We start from the raw sequence: 15,888 nt of genomic DNA, 5'->3' as shown, positions 1-15,888 counted from the left end.
TACTCTTTCAAAGGGTTCTTTCAATGGGTTCAGAGGAGTTAGCCTATTTTTAGTCAACACATAATCTACATACCTAATCATGTAATAATAAATAAGTTCAGCATCAGAACTCCTTATTTGCATTCAAATATCCTTTTCTATTAGAGCATCATATGTGTGAGCAGGGTACTATAATTTATGGAACCTTAATTTTCTATACAATGTACCATAATTTTCTGTATATTATCTTAGACCACTGCTTTTTGAGGGTTTCAAAATTGACCTTAGGACACGGTGATTACTTTCAGGACACATAGAACCAGAACTTCTATACTCATGGTGCAGTTTATCACAATAAATGTATAAAGATAAGAGAAAAGAAGTACATGAGACAAAGTCCAGAAGAAATCAGGACCAAGATTCTGGACATTCCATCACAGTGTTGTGCGTGTGTGCGTGTGTGTATGTGAATCTGTGTGTGTGTGTGTTTGTGTGTGTACTTATGATTCCCAGCAATAAAACAAGGTACATATGAAAGGTATTGCCCACCTGGAAAGCAAACAGGAGACTTTGTCCTGAATATTGGGAGCCAATCATGTATATATGACTGACCTTAGCTACTCAACCCAGCACCTAGAAGGAGTCACCCCAAGTCACAATATTAGGATAAACCCAATTTCAGTTATATCTCTGCAAAGCTACTTAATGAGGATATACTGATTGACATAATTTAGGAACATTGTTATAACAAAAATTGGAGAGATCCTAGAGCAAGTGGTTCTGGTAAGACCTACATTACTGGAATTTGAAGAGATGTTTTTGCATCCAAATTACAGTGGATTAAGGGTGGTGAGATGATTAAGGTTTAGAAAGGAGTATTAAAATTTATCAAAGCATAAAAATTCTTATTTTGTGTCTAAATGCTATGGAAAGTGAGGGCCAACCAAACTACTTTTGATAGGTTATTTTTCTTTACAATATTTAATTTATGTGACGTTAATATTTCAGACTGGATTGCACCAAATACTAATTTTATGAACACTTTCCTATTTGTTTACAGTTATAATCTTGAGAAAAAAATCAGTATGATTTTATTGTTATTATTAAGGTGTTATCCAGAGGGGTTACCATTTCCTAAGTCAGGTAATGATTACATTTGTTGTTTTGGACAATGGCTCCCCTTTCTTTGCTTTCCATAAGTTTTATCCTTCCATCCCTGCCCACAAGATACATAGGTAATTTTCCACATAGTGTATGTTGAATAATGTAATTGCATTTGTTCACCCTTCCTCCCTTTCTGCACCAAGCAAAAGCAAACACTGCCACCAACCACAACATCAATAACAACAACCAACCACAACATCAATCACAACGACCATCCACAACATCAATTACAACCATCCCCAACATCAATCACAACCATCCCCCCCAATTTTCATTTCCTGGATTGTATAAGTAGTATTTTCAATGTTCTTCCCTAAGGGAATCTTCCTTTAGTCTGACTGTGTGTGAATTCCTAGAGTCTTGTATAATTTATCATGTCCAGTTTTATTTTAGATCAAGTGTCCACACGAGACAAAATATGCTCTGTTTGTCTCTCTGAGCTTGGCTTAGTCACTTATCATGGTTTGTTTTAGGTCCATCCATTTCCCTGCTAATGACTTAATCTTATTTCATCTAATAAATGTGTAAAATTCCATTGTTTATATATACTGTATTTTAGTCATCCACTTATCTCTTATGGGGCATCTAGGCTGTTTCTATAAGTTGCCTATTGTGAATACTGCAGCTTTAAAAACAGATGCCCAAGTGTCTTTACCATATCCTGATTTACAATGTTCTATGTAGATGCTCAAGAGTGGCATGGATGAGTCTTAGAAAAGTTCTGTTTATCTTTTAAGAGGAAGCTTCAAACCACCTTCCAGAGCGATTGTGCTAGTGTACATGCCCACCAACAATACAATAGGGTTCCTTTTTCCCCATGTCCCTGTCAGCATTTGTTGTTGTTTGAATTCTTGATGTTAGATAATCTAACTGGGGTAAGATGGAATCTCAGTTGTTTTGATTTACATTTCCTCTGTGGCCTGGGATGTTGAGCATTCCCTCATGTATCTTTTGAACATTTGTCTTTTGAGAAATCTGTCTTAAATCCTTTTGCCCATTAATTGATTAGTTTATTAATTTGGGGGTGTTAATTTTTGGAGCTACTTGTATATTTTGGATAATAGGCCTTCATTGAATATGTGGCTGGTAAAGTTTTTCTCCAGTCTGTTGACTAGGTTTCTACTTTAGTAACTGTGTCCTTTACTATGCAGAAAATTTTTTATTTTGATATAGTCCCATTTGTCAAATCTGTCTCTTATTTGCTGTGCCTCTGGAACTCTTCAAATAGTTCTATAAGTCTCTAAGTTCTAATGGTTCTCCTACATGTCTGAAGTTTAGGTCTTTGATTTACTTTGAGTTGATATTGTTGCATGATGACTAATAGGGATCCAAGTTTTAGTTTCCCCCTACATATGTATGTCCAGTTTTCTCTACACCAATTATTGAAGGACTATTTTTTTCCACCATTCATCTTTGGCTCTCTGTCAAATATCAGATAACTGTAAATGTATGGCTTTGTTTCTGAGTCTTCTAATCTGTTCCATTGATTGTTGGGCCTGTTTATGTGCCAGCACCAAGCTGATTTTGTTATTATAGCTCTGTAGTAGACCTTGAGGTTTGGGATCATGATATCCTGTTTTTGGTCCAATCTGCAACTCTACCTCTTTTGATCAGGGAATTGAGCTCATTGATGTTTAGCACTACTATCGAGAAATATTTGACACAAAATTTTATAGATCATGAAACGTTTACTTTTCTCATTAATTATTAAAGATTGTTTTAATTGTGGTACAACAATTTACATGATAATATTTATCATGTTAACCAATTTTAAAGTACACAATTAAGAGGAAATAAGAATATTGATATTACCAGATTTGATAGCTTATGTTTGTAATCCTAACTACTCAGGAGGATGATGGAGGATCATAGTTCCTTCCCAGGAAAGTCTGTGAGACCACCAAAAAAGCCAGCAGTGGCACTGTGACTCAAGTGGTAGAAGACTGGCCTTGTACATTCAACCAGAGACTATGCCTAGTACCTTAGTTCTAGCCCCAGGACCAGCATACATACCCCCCAAAAAACAGAATATTGACATCATTACAAGGCATGATTGTCTCATCTCTGTAATCCTAGCTACTTGAGAGGTTAAGAAGAGAAAGGTTGCTATTTGAAGACATCCATGACAGAATTCATGAGCTCTTATCTCAAAAATAACCATCAAAATATAAGCTTGAATATATGGTAGAGGACCAGCCTAGAAAATAAAGGCCTTTAGTTCAAACTTCAGTACCACTCAAATAAACATACTAAAGAACATTTACCTTGTTGAAAAAAATCTTCAAAATTTATTTTGCAAAATTAAAACTCAGTATCCTTTAAATATCAACTCCGATTTCTTCTTTCCCACAGCCCTTGGTAATTACCATTATACTTTCCATTTTGATTAATTTAACTACCTAAGATACCAACTATAATTTTAATATATAGTAGTTGTTGTTTTGTGACTGGCTTATTTCAATAGTATAATATCCTCTGGGTCCATCCAAGTTCTGAGATGTGAAAGGATTTTCTTCCTTTTTAAAGCTGAATCATCATCTACTTATACGTATTCTACATTTTTATCTACTAAGTTTTGAGTGGGCATTGGGTTCATGTTCCATCAGAATATACTTGGAAAATAAATTTTCTTGAATGGATACATTCAGATACATACATATACATGTCCAGATAATTATAAACTGTGTATCTTATAGAAATTTTATATATTATATGATAATAACTTCATATTCTTATAGTCATTATTAAGATGTGGATTAATTTACAACAATTCATGGTTCTAGGATAGATGTTTAAATCTAAAATTTTGCTACATATCCATCTGCTAAATTTTCCTTGTCTTTCCATGTGTTATAGATGTTGAATCAGGTGCCTGGGTTACACTGGTAGAGAAGGCCTCTGTCAGAAAGAGAATTTAACTTAAGGTGAAAGCAAACATGTAAGAAAATTCAACAATGTAGTAGGTGATAAGAACTCTTCAAAAATAAATATCAGATTATAGCAGATTGAATGTACCTAAAAGATAATAGATAGATTTCAGAGCTTAAAATGTGGCTAAGAACAGCTTCATTAACAAAACTTGAAAGTGATAGAGGAGGATTATTTTTTCATTGTGGATATTAGGGTAAATATAATTGAATCATAGACAAAAGCCAGGACAAAGTTCCTAAAGCAGGGACAGCTCTCAAATGTTTGAAAAAAGGAAGGAAATTAATCTAGTTGATGCCAGATCCTTGAGAGGACTCAAGCCATCACTCTGACGCTGGAGAAACTAAAACAGGAGAGAACTAATTGGTCTACTTTTATTCAATACTTCACTCTGACCTCATTGTTCAGAATACTCCTTGAGGTGTTGGTGGACCTATGGAGAGATGAGTCCACTGTGAACTATCATAGAGATCAGTCAAAAGCAATGACACAGGATGACTCATGGCAACAATGGTACTCACAAGATACTATGTTGGAAATGAAACTTACAACTTTGCGGGAGAGGAGTGGGGGAAGTAGGGAAGGGAAGGGAAAGGACAGTAGGAGAAAAACAGAAGAGGGGGTAACAATTCCCGACAAGAAATGTATTCATTACTTTACTGATGTAACTGTAGCCTCTCTGTACAGCATCTTTACAAGAAAATAATTATTTTAAAGAAAAAGCAATGATTAATACAGTATTGCTGGAACATGATGAGATTACACTGCATTGTGAATAGATCCATTGTAAGTAGATTTGCACAGTAGAGAATGTAGTGCTGACCAGAGGAATGCATTTAGAGTGGGAATGTAAAAAGGGTCAATTCAAAGCTTATATCTGAATGGTTCATGTATGGAACTGGCAGCCTCTTACAGTGAAGCTATTGATAGAATAAATCTCTGAGAAAAATCAAGTAAACATGACAGCCTGATTTTGATAATTTTATATTATATACAAAATAGATATGATGTAAGGTGTATTGGATCACGAAGTCTTATGTATCGGTGATAGAACTAAGGCTTTTAGATTTAGACCCTCACTGACACCCAGACCCTCAATGCTCGGCTCAATGCAATGTACATGGGTTTTCAAGTTTTTTCACAAATACACTTAGATCTTTCAGGCCTGCAGAAGGTGGCGGTGGTGCCTGGGTTTGGAATGGCAGGGCAGGAGGTAGAGCACTTATGCTGGGAAGCAGAGGTAAACTTCAGACTTGACACATGTTGTATGTTCCTATCAGATTTTAACAGAATGATGACAATTGAACAATAGACTTAAAAGTCTATTATTACATTGACATGTGATAGACACTTAACCAGAAGTCCATGCTTAGGATCACAGAGGTTACATATAAAAAATTCATCCAAACAGACTCTAGGGAAGACAGTGAAAAGCAAGTACAGAATTTGCTCTGGAGCACTCTGAGATAAGGAAACAGGAAGCTTTTGATCAAGCAGGGAGACACCTGAAAGAGGAGGTATCCTGGAGCTTAAAGGGAAAATTGAGTAAGTTGTTACCTGGGGAGTTAAGAAAATAAAGTTATTGGTTGAAAGGAATGTGAACTGTCAAAAGGCTGGGTATAATGGAAAATAAAATGAGCCTTACCATTTAAGCAAACAGGTAGATGTCTTTGGCAAGGTGATTATAGAGGAGTGAGTGCTGAATCTCTGAATGATGTTAACTTGAAAACAAGTAAGAAATGTGTGATTATGCCATGAAAATTTCCTGAGAAAAAAGAGTAATTAGATATCAGTCATATCCTCAAGAAATGTCTATTTATTTTAATAATTGTTAATAATTGTATCTACTTTTCTGCAAGTAGAAATTGAGTCACTGAACTACATTCAAGTTGCAATTAATTCTCTTTGGTACTAAGTTTAAAATACATTACAATATCAAGGCATTTAAGTTATTTATTCAGACTTAGTTTCTTATACCTGGCTCAAAATTTGTCATATTGTAAGTGACCTTGACTATTTTTATGTAATTTTACATGATCATTTGTGTTATTACTCAATACCGTTAGCACATTCTTACATGTGAACAATATTCAAGCAACCTACATTTTTAATAAAATCCTTTAGACAAAAAAAGACTGACCAATCATTGCATACTAATTTTTCTTCTCCAAATACCTTCTTTGTTACTTACTGGAATATATCTTTATCATAAAATTTAATGAAACTTGCATTAAAATTGTTTAATAATCCTTGATGCTGGCAAACTTGTATAACTAGTTAAACTGACATCAGGGAAAGTGGAAGAAAAATGAGGGGGGAGGTAACAAGTTCGATAAGAAATGTACTCACTACGTATGTAACTATAACCCCTGTGTCTATCACCTTGACAATAAAATTAAATTAAACAACAACAACCACCACCAAAACAACAAAAACGGAAAGAAGACCAAAAGAAATATAAAAGGAGGAAAGACATATTTTTTCTCATGGTTTCAGTCCATAGTGAGATGAACTTGCTGTATCTGGGACTGGTGAGGCAAAGCACCACAACAGAAAGATGTAGTGGAGCAAAGTTGCTCACCTCAAGTTACTCAGAAAGGAGGGGGGGGGGGGGAGGGAGAGAGCAGGGAGTGTCAGGTTAAGACACATCCATCTACGCCTAGTCTCTGATTAGCCCATTCATTTATGAGCTCATCAGTGGATTATAGCCCCCTTGATAAAGGTCTGTCTTTAAATGATTATATCTATCAGCTGAAGATCAAGCCTTCAACACATGGGCCCTCTGAGGAATAATTTATATATAAATCATAACACTACTTATTTGAAAACATTTCTTTATAAAATGTCAAGAACCGTACTCATGTAACTGTAACCCCTATGTACACTATTTTTACAATAAAAATGTATTTAAAATTTTTTAAATGTCAAAAGAGTTATACAAATATTAATTCCTTTTTATAGAAAAAAATCAAGTAAACTTTATAAAATGCCAGTGCACTATTTCACATAACTTAGCATCTCTTTGAAAATAATCTTGTTACAATAATCACAGTTTTTCTAATTTAGGTTTCCCACCCACATAACAGTTTATTAATGTGTAAAGCTTGGGTTAAAATAAACCTAACACATAGCACATTTAAGCAATGATAATTACGATAATATGTAATAAAAGGTCTTATTTCTAACCTTGCTTTAATCCTACTGGCTTGAAAATGCAAGATAGAGCTTTCTCTAAAAAGCATGCATGGATTTGCAAGATTACAAGCCAAAATGAGTGGGATTGGATTTATGGTTTAGGGGGAGATTTGGGATGAGTGACTCTGATTAAAATGCATTGTACACATGACACGCTAAATTGAAACACAGGATAACTATTTGAAGAAATCAATAAAAATGTGTGTCAGAATAGCTTGTGAATTAGAATAAACCATGTATAAACTAAAGTGAAATGGTGATATGGAAAGAACAACAATTCAAAGATAGGAAGTAGATTACAGAGCAAAGCAAATCCAAAATTAAATGTTATATTCAACTGTGTTAATAGTTAATTTTTTGAGGCACAAACACAGTTCTGTATTTCAAGTATTTCAGTTTGGAAGTAACTTGAAATTTATGTGGAATTCTACATGTTCAATTATCCTCCGTATTTATTAGGTTTTATGCCATCAATGGTTCATATTTTGCAGATAAGATTGTTCATATGCAAATTAATGTTTAAGGTTTTATCAGTATCTATCACTGTACAATGTGAATGGTTCCATTATAGGTTTCCATACAAGCCTGTAATGTGGTTGGATCATATCTATTCCATTGTTCCTTCTCTCCTCTCCTACCTCCAATTTAAAGTTATTTAGTGGATCTAGTTATGAAAATTTCATACATGAATAAAATGTACTTTCATTATGTTTACTCCTCCATCTCACTCTTTTCTCTCCGCTCTCCTCTCACTGCTTCCTTCCCTCCACAAATTAGATCTTTTTAAATCTATATACAAGAAAAAAAACACAGCAGTTGTCTTTTCTGATAGTTAACATTGAAACATACTGAAAATATATCAGTACCATTTTCATGTAGTATTTTAGTATCAGTTTTGTTTATGGAACAATCTAGTTCTGACTTAAAGAATCTATTAAATACAATCTAATTTAAAGCATGATTGTCCCTGGTTCCCCTATTCATTTACTGTATCATGGAGAAGTACATCTGAGCCTCTGTGACTGGTCCAGTTGAGAACACTCAACCTCGGTTTTGGCAGGGAAGGACAACTATATTTTGTACTTGATTAAAATAGCCATTTTAATTAAGAATAAGAAAATAACCCAGATTTTTTTTTTTTTGTATTTTTAAGCTTTCTCTTCTCTCTTCTCTGGCTAGATCTTTTTCATTCCCTTCTTTCTTTCCTTTCTTTTCTTTTTCATTCTTTTTACTCTTTTGATTCCTCTTTCCACATTATGTTTTTCGGTATATCAGATTCACTTCAAATTTATTCTCAAATAATCTTTTAATATATTTGTATTTAAAATTTCATTTCTGAATTAAAAATTGAGATCCTAATTTTCATAAGCTTTAAGATCATCCTCAAGAAGCAAAATTCAATTTTATGTTAACTTCGAAAAATTATTGAATAAAAAATTGGCACTGATATCATGGATTGTTCTTATTCATTGGGGAGATTGCTATTATGATTATATTGTAAATATACTTCACATACCATGGTTTCCATTATTTGCAATAACTAGTATATGTCTGAGTCAAGAAGAAAAGGTCAGATAAGTTGATGTTAGGGAAATGAACCCTAAGAAATGTATCCAAACGTTTTTTTTTCATGTGATTGTTTCTAACACATTTATAAGATTATTTCTTTGTTGTTTTGTATGTCCCTCCCCCATGGTATAACCCCTGCTTTGATGTCGGTATAATTTGTGGAGGTGAAGGGAAAAAACAAATCGTTTAAATAGGGATACAGGTGGACCCATTGCAACAATGAGATGTACAAGTCATTATGTCGAAAACGAACTTTACAACTTTGGTGGGGGGGGAGGATTGGGTGGAGGGGTGGGGGGAGAATGGGAAGGGATGGGAGGGGGAAACAAAGGAGGAGGCTACAATGCTTGACATTGCCCATGTTATTGTAACCCCTCTGTACAGTATTTTCACAAAAAATAAAAAAATATACTTCACATAATGAAATGTATAACAGACATAATTAATATTGCAATCAAATAAATATTTTTGAACATTTTAACTGAAGTTTATAAACGAGTTTATGTATTGGTGATTCTGAAGATCCATAATTGCATTACAAATGATCCTTTCATTGGCACTGATAACCAATCTCCATATGTGTTTCATGTGTTCTTGTGAAAGAGGTGTTTAGGAATTATTTTTAATGAAAACAAACATAGCTCTATTATATTATGTGCTCTCTGAATATTTTATATCTTTTCTACTTTAGAGGGGAGAAAGCACATGAATATGAATAATAAATTGGTGAACATATTTCAATTTTTTAACTTTTCTATGTTAGGTTAGTATTTAAGATTCCTCTAATATAGCAAGCTGACACTTCTATATGTAACTAAAATATCTCAGATTCATGAGACTTATAATTTAGACTCATTTCCTTCAATTCTTAAATTGAAAGCATTCAATCCTGCACATAAATGATCTTCTTTCTTAAGAAATAAAATCAAAATCATGCTTGTCTAAAAGCAGAAAATTTAGTTATATTGTCAGTGTGACCCATTTAAAGCAGCTCTTTTTATGCCTTGCAGTTTTAAATGGACCAACTTTTGTAAGTAACTGAGCAAAGAGAGCCTTAGAGAGAAAACTCAACAACTGGAACAGTGTGATGATATCTTGTAAGTTTTTTCTCGGTGATTTGTTACCTTGTTTAAGCTTTATTTTCATTTTTAACATTTGTTTCCTATGGAGGTTATTTCATATAGACAGAAGGAAAAAATGAGTGATTTTTATTCAAATGTTATTGCAAAAGAAAATCCCGTGTTTTACATTCAGTGTAGTGTTTTGACCTAAATGATTTAGGCAACATGCAGATCTACTGTATGTGTACACACACCCACACCCACACCCTCATCCCTCTCTCCTACATACTTAGTCTGAGCATAGAATAACATAAAACAAAGTTAACAGGAAATAGATTTTTCATTTCTTTTTTGAAGAAAATGCCAATGTTTATGAAATTGTAAATAAATGTAGTATCTAGACTATTTCAACTTTTTGTTTTTTATCTAGCAGAATTGTTGGACTAAAATTAGGATTGGGAGCCTCCTCATTGAAGGTCTTCCTAAGGATAGGCTTTTGGTGATTCCAAATTAAGAAGAGCAGGCCAACATTCTGAAACCTTTTCTATACTAAAGCCAACAGAACAGGACTAATTTAGTTCCCCGTTTTTATCAATGTTACTTAGGCTGCATAATCCTTGACTGCTTGAGGGATTGTCCTTCCAAAAGAGACAAGAAGAGTGAAGATGTTATATAAATAAGAATAAAAACTACCCCTATTTATTTATTCAGAGCCAAAAGATTAACATAAATACCCAATCTCTGTTAAAGAACAAAGAAAAAGAAAAAAAAAAACCATTTCCTCAAACAGCATTAGATAACTCAAAAGCTTCAGAGAAGCAATTGGCACCCTACAGCTGACATGAAAAATGAACTCTACTAGAATAATGGAAAGAACATGCCAGCTAAAATATTTGTCCTCTCATCTTGATCACAGTTTTGGCCCAGAGTCTCTCATTCCTCTTTGTTGAAGCACCAGTGGAGAGAAAGGCCAATATCTTGGGGCTTTCAGTAGTGTTCAGGTCTTAATCATGGCCCTCTATAGGCAAAAATATGTCAAAGTCCTTGGCATATAATGACCTGGAACTGCTATGCCTGTTGGCAGAATGAAGACCAGCATAAGGCTGCTCCATATGTGCTTCCAAGGAAATGCTGATTTGCCAGATCTGACAAGCAGCCACACACAGATTGGAGAGTCTATCCATGAGCACTGCTCACAATTTATGATAGCAAATGAAAGGATAAAACTGCCTCTCCCACAAATATGAACTTAGGACAAAATTTGAGGTTACTGCAATGTCTTATTTTAAAATCTAGTCACAGTCACTAACAATGATTGAACTCTAGGTTAGGAGGAAAGGTTTGACATAAAATTTATTAAAATTTCTGAAATACAAAACAAAATGAATGTTTATAAACAAGTCAGTGCAATTCATATTTCCAAACTCTTGGGTAATGAGTTTTCCTTACTGTGCCAAAGTGATTTTGGATGTTCTTGGGAGTTAAACTAGTATTTTATTGATTTATTCCATGGATATTTATTGGGCTAACATTATGTGTGATACCAAATTAGGCAGTGAAGACACAACAATAGATAGGATGAGGAGTTTATGGCACTTAAGTTCTAGTGCAGAAAGGCAAACCATAAGCCTCTAACTAAATCAATAAAACAATTTCAGATTAGGAAAGGAATTCCTAAGTCATCTAGTAACTCAACCAATCATCAGCCAGTATAAACACAGACTGAGGAAGGCAACTTAAATTGTGTAGAAAAGCATTTGTAGAAAAGTGTCATTCAAAACCTTTTGAGAACCATCTTTGTAATAAGATAAAAGAGTTATGTAATATGTAAGTAATATATTCCTGTTAGCTGGAACACATGTGGTAAGTCTTTAAGACTGAAAATAATGTTCACATACAAAAGAATAAAAGCAAAGCAAGGGTAACAACAATAGAGCTAGTGAGGAAGAAATAGCAGAGGTAGCTTGTATCAAGATCATGAAGACTCTAAGAAACAAGGGTAAAAGTTTTATTGTTTTCTTTTAGGTATGATGAGTTTATGTATTTTCTAGAGTGTGAAATAGGAGAACATTAATGCAATTTTCATTTTGAAAAGGTTGTTTCATGAGGAATCATTTTAGAGCCCATGAAAAAGGTATGGTAGATTGGGCTGCAGTTTTAATGTTGAATAGAAAAAAATAGGATGGAAGTTTATATATATTCACAATAAATTATATATATATAAACATATATATATATATATATATATGAGAAAAAGTTGAAGAATTAAGTTGTGAATAAAGTTTCAGGAAAAGAGAGGCTCAAAAATATCTTCTGGGATTATTTGCCTTGAATAACTTGTTAAACAAAACTGGATTTACTGAGGGAGGAGAGATCTAGAGAAAACAGGATTTGAAAAGATAATTGAAGAAGATACTCCAGAGTTCTGTTGGGACCACAAAAACTTGAGACAGCCATTCACAATTTATGGGGAAATGTCAAGGTGTCATTTAGTCTATTAAATACGCAAATTAGGGGAGAAATTACTGATATATATGCAACTCTGTGGGTGATTAGCATTTGTTGGGCATGTTTTTCATGTATCTGTAAGTATTTGGGGTTGTCCTTTCACATTGCTACTTCTATTTCTTCATTGTGTTTAAATTCCCTCAATTCTCACTTTGACCACGCATTATTAAACTTTAATACATCATGCTGTTCCTCAAGGTAGCCTTCTTTTTATTTTTTTAGAAACAAACCCATGTTTTTATTTTTTGAGGTTTTTTTTTTTGTGAAAATACTGTACAGAGGAGTTACAATTACATGGGCAAGATAATGAGTACATTTCTTATCAAGTATTGTAGCCTCCTCCTTTGTTTCTCCTTCCCATCCCTTCCCATCCTCCCCCCCCCCCACCCCTCCAAACCTCCTCCCTCCTCCCCGCCCCTCGCCCAGCGCATGCACCACACTTGTAAAGTTCTATGCCTCCATCAGAAAGAATGACATTGCCCCATTTGTTAGGAAATGGAAAGACTTGGAAAAAAATTATATTAAGCGAAGTAAGCCAGGCCCAAAGAAACATAGGTCCCATGGTTTCCCTTATTTGCAATAACTAGTGTATGTCTGAGACAATCAGAAACGGTCAGATAAATTGATGTTAGGGAAATGAACCCTAAGATATGTATTCAAATGTTTTTTTTTCTTTCATACGATTGTTTCTAACATATTTATAAGATTATTTCTTTGTTGCTTTGTATGTCCCTCCCCCACGGTATAAACCCTGCTTTCACTGTATTTGATGTCGGTATAATTTGTGGAGGGGAAGGGAAAAAAAAATCGTCTAAATAGGGATTGGACCCATTGCAACAATGAGATGTACAAGTCGGTCTGTTCAAGGTGGCCTTCTATAGATTCTCTGATTACTCTTCATGATTCTTTGAAAAATTCAGGACAGATTTTAATCTCTCTGCTTCCAGTGCTGCTCTTGTTCTAAGCATTTTAATTTTGAATGACTACATGGGCTATCGCAGTCTAATGACCTGTATAGATCTTCTGCTCTAACATACCTACTTGTGTAGTCAGTCTTCATCTAAATATGTCAGACTAGTCTATACATTCAAACTTTAGCATACTATTTCCTGGATATTATCTTCAATTTTCCTAGTTGCCCCTGTTGTACTTAGATTTCAGGAATTATTTTATTAACATTTTATTTATTTTCTTCATTGTCCTCTGACGTCTCAATATGATCCATCACCAATGTAACTTTCTTCTCTATGACTTCCATTCATTTGCTGTCTTGATTCTCCATTGTTCTTGATTGGCAAAGAATTCTCAACACATGTTAAATGCAGCTATCGACCTACTCTAAACCTGTCTATGGTCAAGTGAATATGACTGGAAAGAAACATGATTACATATCTCAGTGTAAATGCATAGCCACTAAATTTGAATGTCTTTTAGGAAACTTGAAAATTTCATTGCTGGATGAATTCTCCCATGGTCCCAGACAGATCTCTAACACTGTCTACCTATTCTCACTTTCACTATCTCATCATCAGTCTTAGCAGATGACCTTGTTTTCTGTCTCATTGAAGGGTAAAACATAACCTAGATGAAAACAATTTGGGGCTCTTTAACACAATATATGCCAATGTTTTCCATTTTAACATTAAGGAAATGCTTCTAAGCCAGTAAGAAAGGCCAACTCATCCATTTGTGCATAATCTCACTCCTCCAATCCATGCAAATATATTTCCATGAAATTTCCTCTCCTACCTGCATCACTGATTTCCATAATGTTAAATAATCCTCGTTATCTTATTAAGTTCAATTTATATCTGGCATTTTCATAAAACTCATCTTTGAACCTGCAGCCACTCAGATATACTCCCTCAGCAAAATTGACTAAAATAGTTTCTATATGATGAACCATCCATCAACTCTTGCCCAGAATATCCTGTTCTCCTTAATATACATGTTAGTACTTATAACTTAAAAAATCTGTAATTCCATATATAATTTTACTAGAATATCACTTTCCTCCATGAGGAGAAAATTTTGTGTTTCAATGCCATCTTTTTAGTGCCTTGAAAGATTGATTGGTAGTTAATAAGTATTCTACAAATCAATGTCCAAGTGACTAATATAGAAGACATTAATGCTGCTACATAGTGAATGTACAGTTTCCCATGTTTTCTGTATCTTAAAATTATATGGTGCTGCTCAGAAATTCAAATTAATTAGTTTTAAAGTGACCACAGTTCTATGTTAATAATGAATACTTCAAAGTGACTTTAGGGTCTTCTAAAATTAACAGTTGAACAGAAAATGAGGATCTAGTCATGAAAATTGAAGTAGTTTCCATCTTGTAAACGTATTCAACATTTAATATTATTTTTATAGTTCTTTGCTATTTTAAGAATTTGCACAGCTTAGTAAAATATTTGATTTTGAAATGAAATATATTTAATAATAGATATAATATTTTTCATATTTCATTTTCATTGCTCTCAAACTACAGAGATAAAAAAATCTAAACATTTTTACAAATTAATATCTTAGCAATATCCTTAATAATATGTGGTTTCAGTTTTGATTAATACCTGGATTCAACTGAAGCCTTTAAAATGCTATCTCACATCAAATAACAATGTACTTTATTCAGTGCCTTTATTGCTTTACTTTGGTTGTTTGTTTTGTTTTTCAGTATTTTCTAGACATTCAAAGTGATATCCAGCATCCCATATAGTCATACAATTTAATAAGCTTTTATTAATAAGTACTAATTTTGTGTACTAAGATAAAATAGAAGCCATATTACAGAAAGAACAATATCTCAAAAAAGCCCTGTGTGCAGAAAGAGAATATTAAAAAATATTCCTCTTCTCACCCTTCTGATACTTTTTGTGATATTTAGCGCTGCCTATGTATGTCATCCATACATCTATCAAAGTGTTATTGATACCTTTCATGCATCATAAGTTGTTCAGTATATAACCTGTTAGAAAATTTATTTCAATTACCTGAGAGCCAAATGATCATAGTACTATGCTGGGGTAAAGGTGTAGTGGAAGAACAGTATAGTACAGGCAAATGTTATATATTATTTCCCCTATGTAATAATCACAATTTAAGCAGTTCACTTTCCTTGCTACCATAGTCAAACTGCTGATTACTGGTCAGTGAAAAAAAATATTCTAGAATGTTTCTAAGTTACTCACAACTGTTATTATTCTCTGTGATATAAGTGATTCAAAGCTCTAGGCTTTGTAAAGCCTTACAAATACCTTCCGGAAGGATGGTGATGTGTTAGTTTTTGCCAGGCTTTTTGGATTTTATTTTTTTTAAGTTTAATGGTTATATCAATCTCTTATTTAAATTTGCATTTCATTGTATTTATTTAAAAATACTAAACTCATATTCCTGAATATCTTAAGAAAAATATGTGGCAGTTCTATTTTGCTAAATGTTCCTTGTTCAGAATGTGGTTACATTATTCATTTGAACCAGT

This window comes from Dipodomys merriami, unplaced genomic scaffold, assembly GCF_024711535.1.
Source record: "Dipodomys merriami isolate MVZ:Mamm:240054 unplaced genomic scaffold, mDipMer1.0.p SCAF_1, whole genome shotgun sequence".
NCBI classification, from domain to species: domain Eukaryota; kingdom Metazoa; phylum Chordata; class Mammalia; order Rodentia; family Heteromyidae; genus Dipodomys; species Dipodomys merriami.
Note: the sequence above shows the minus strand (reverse complement) of the source record.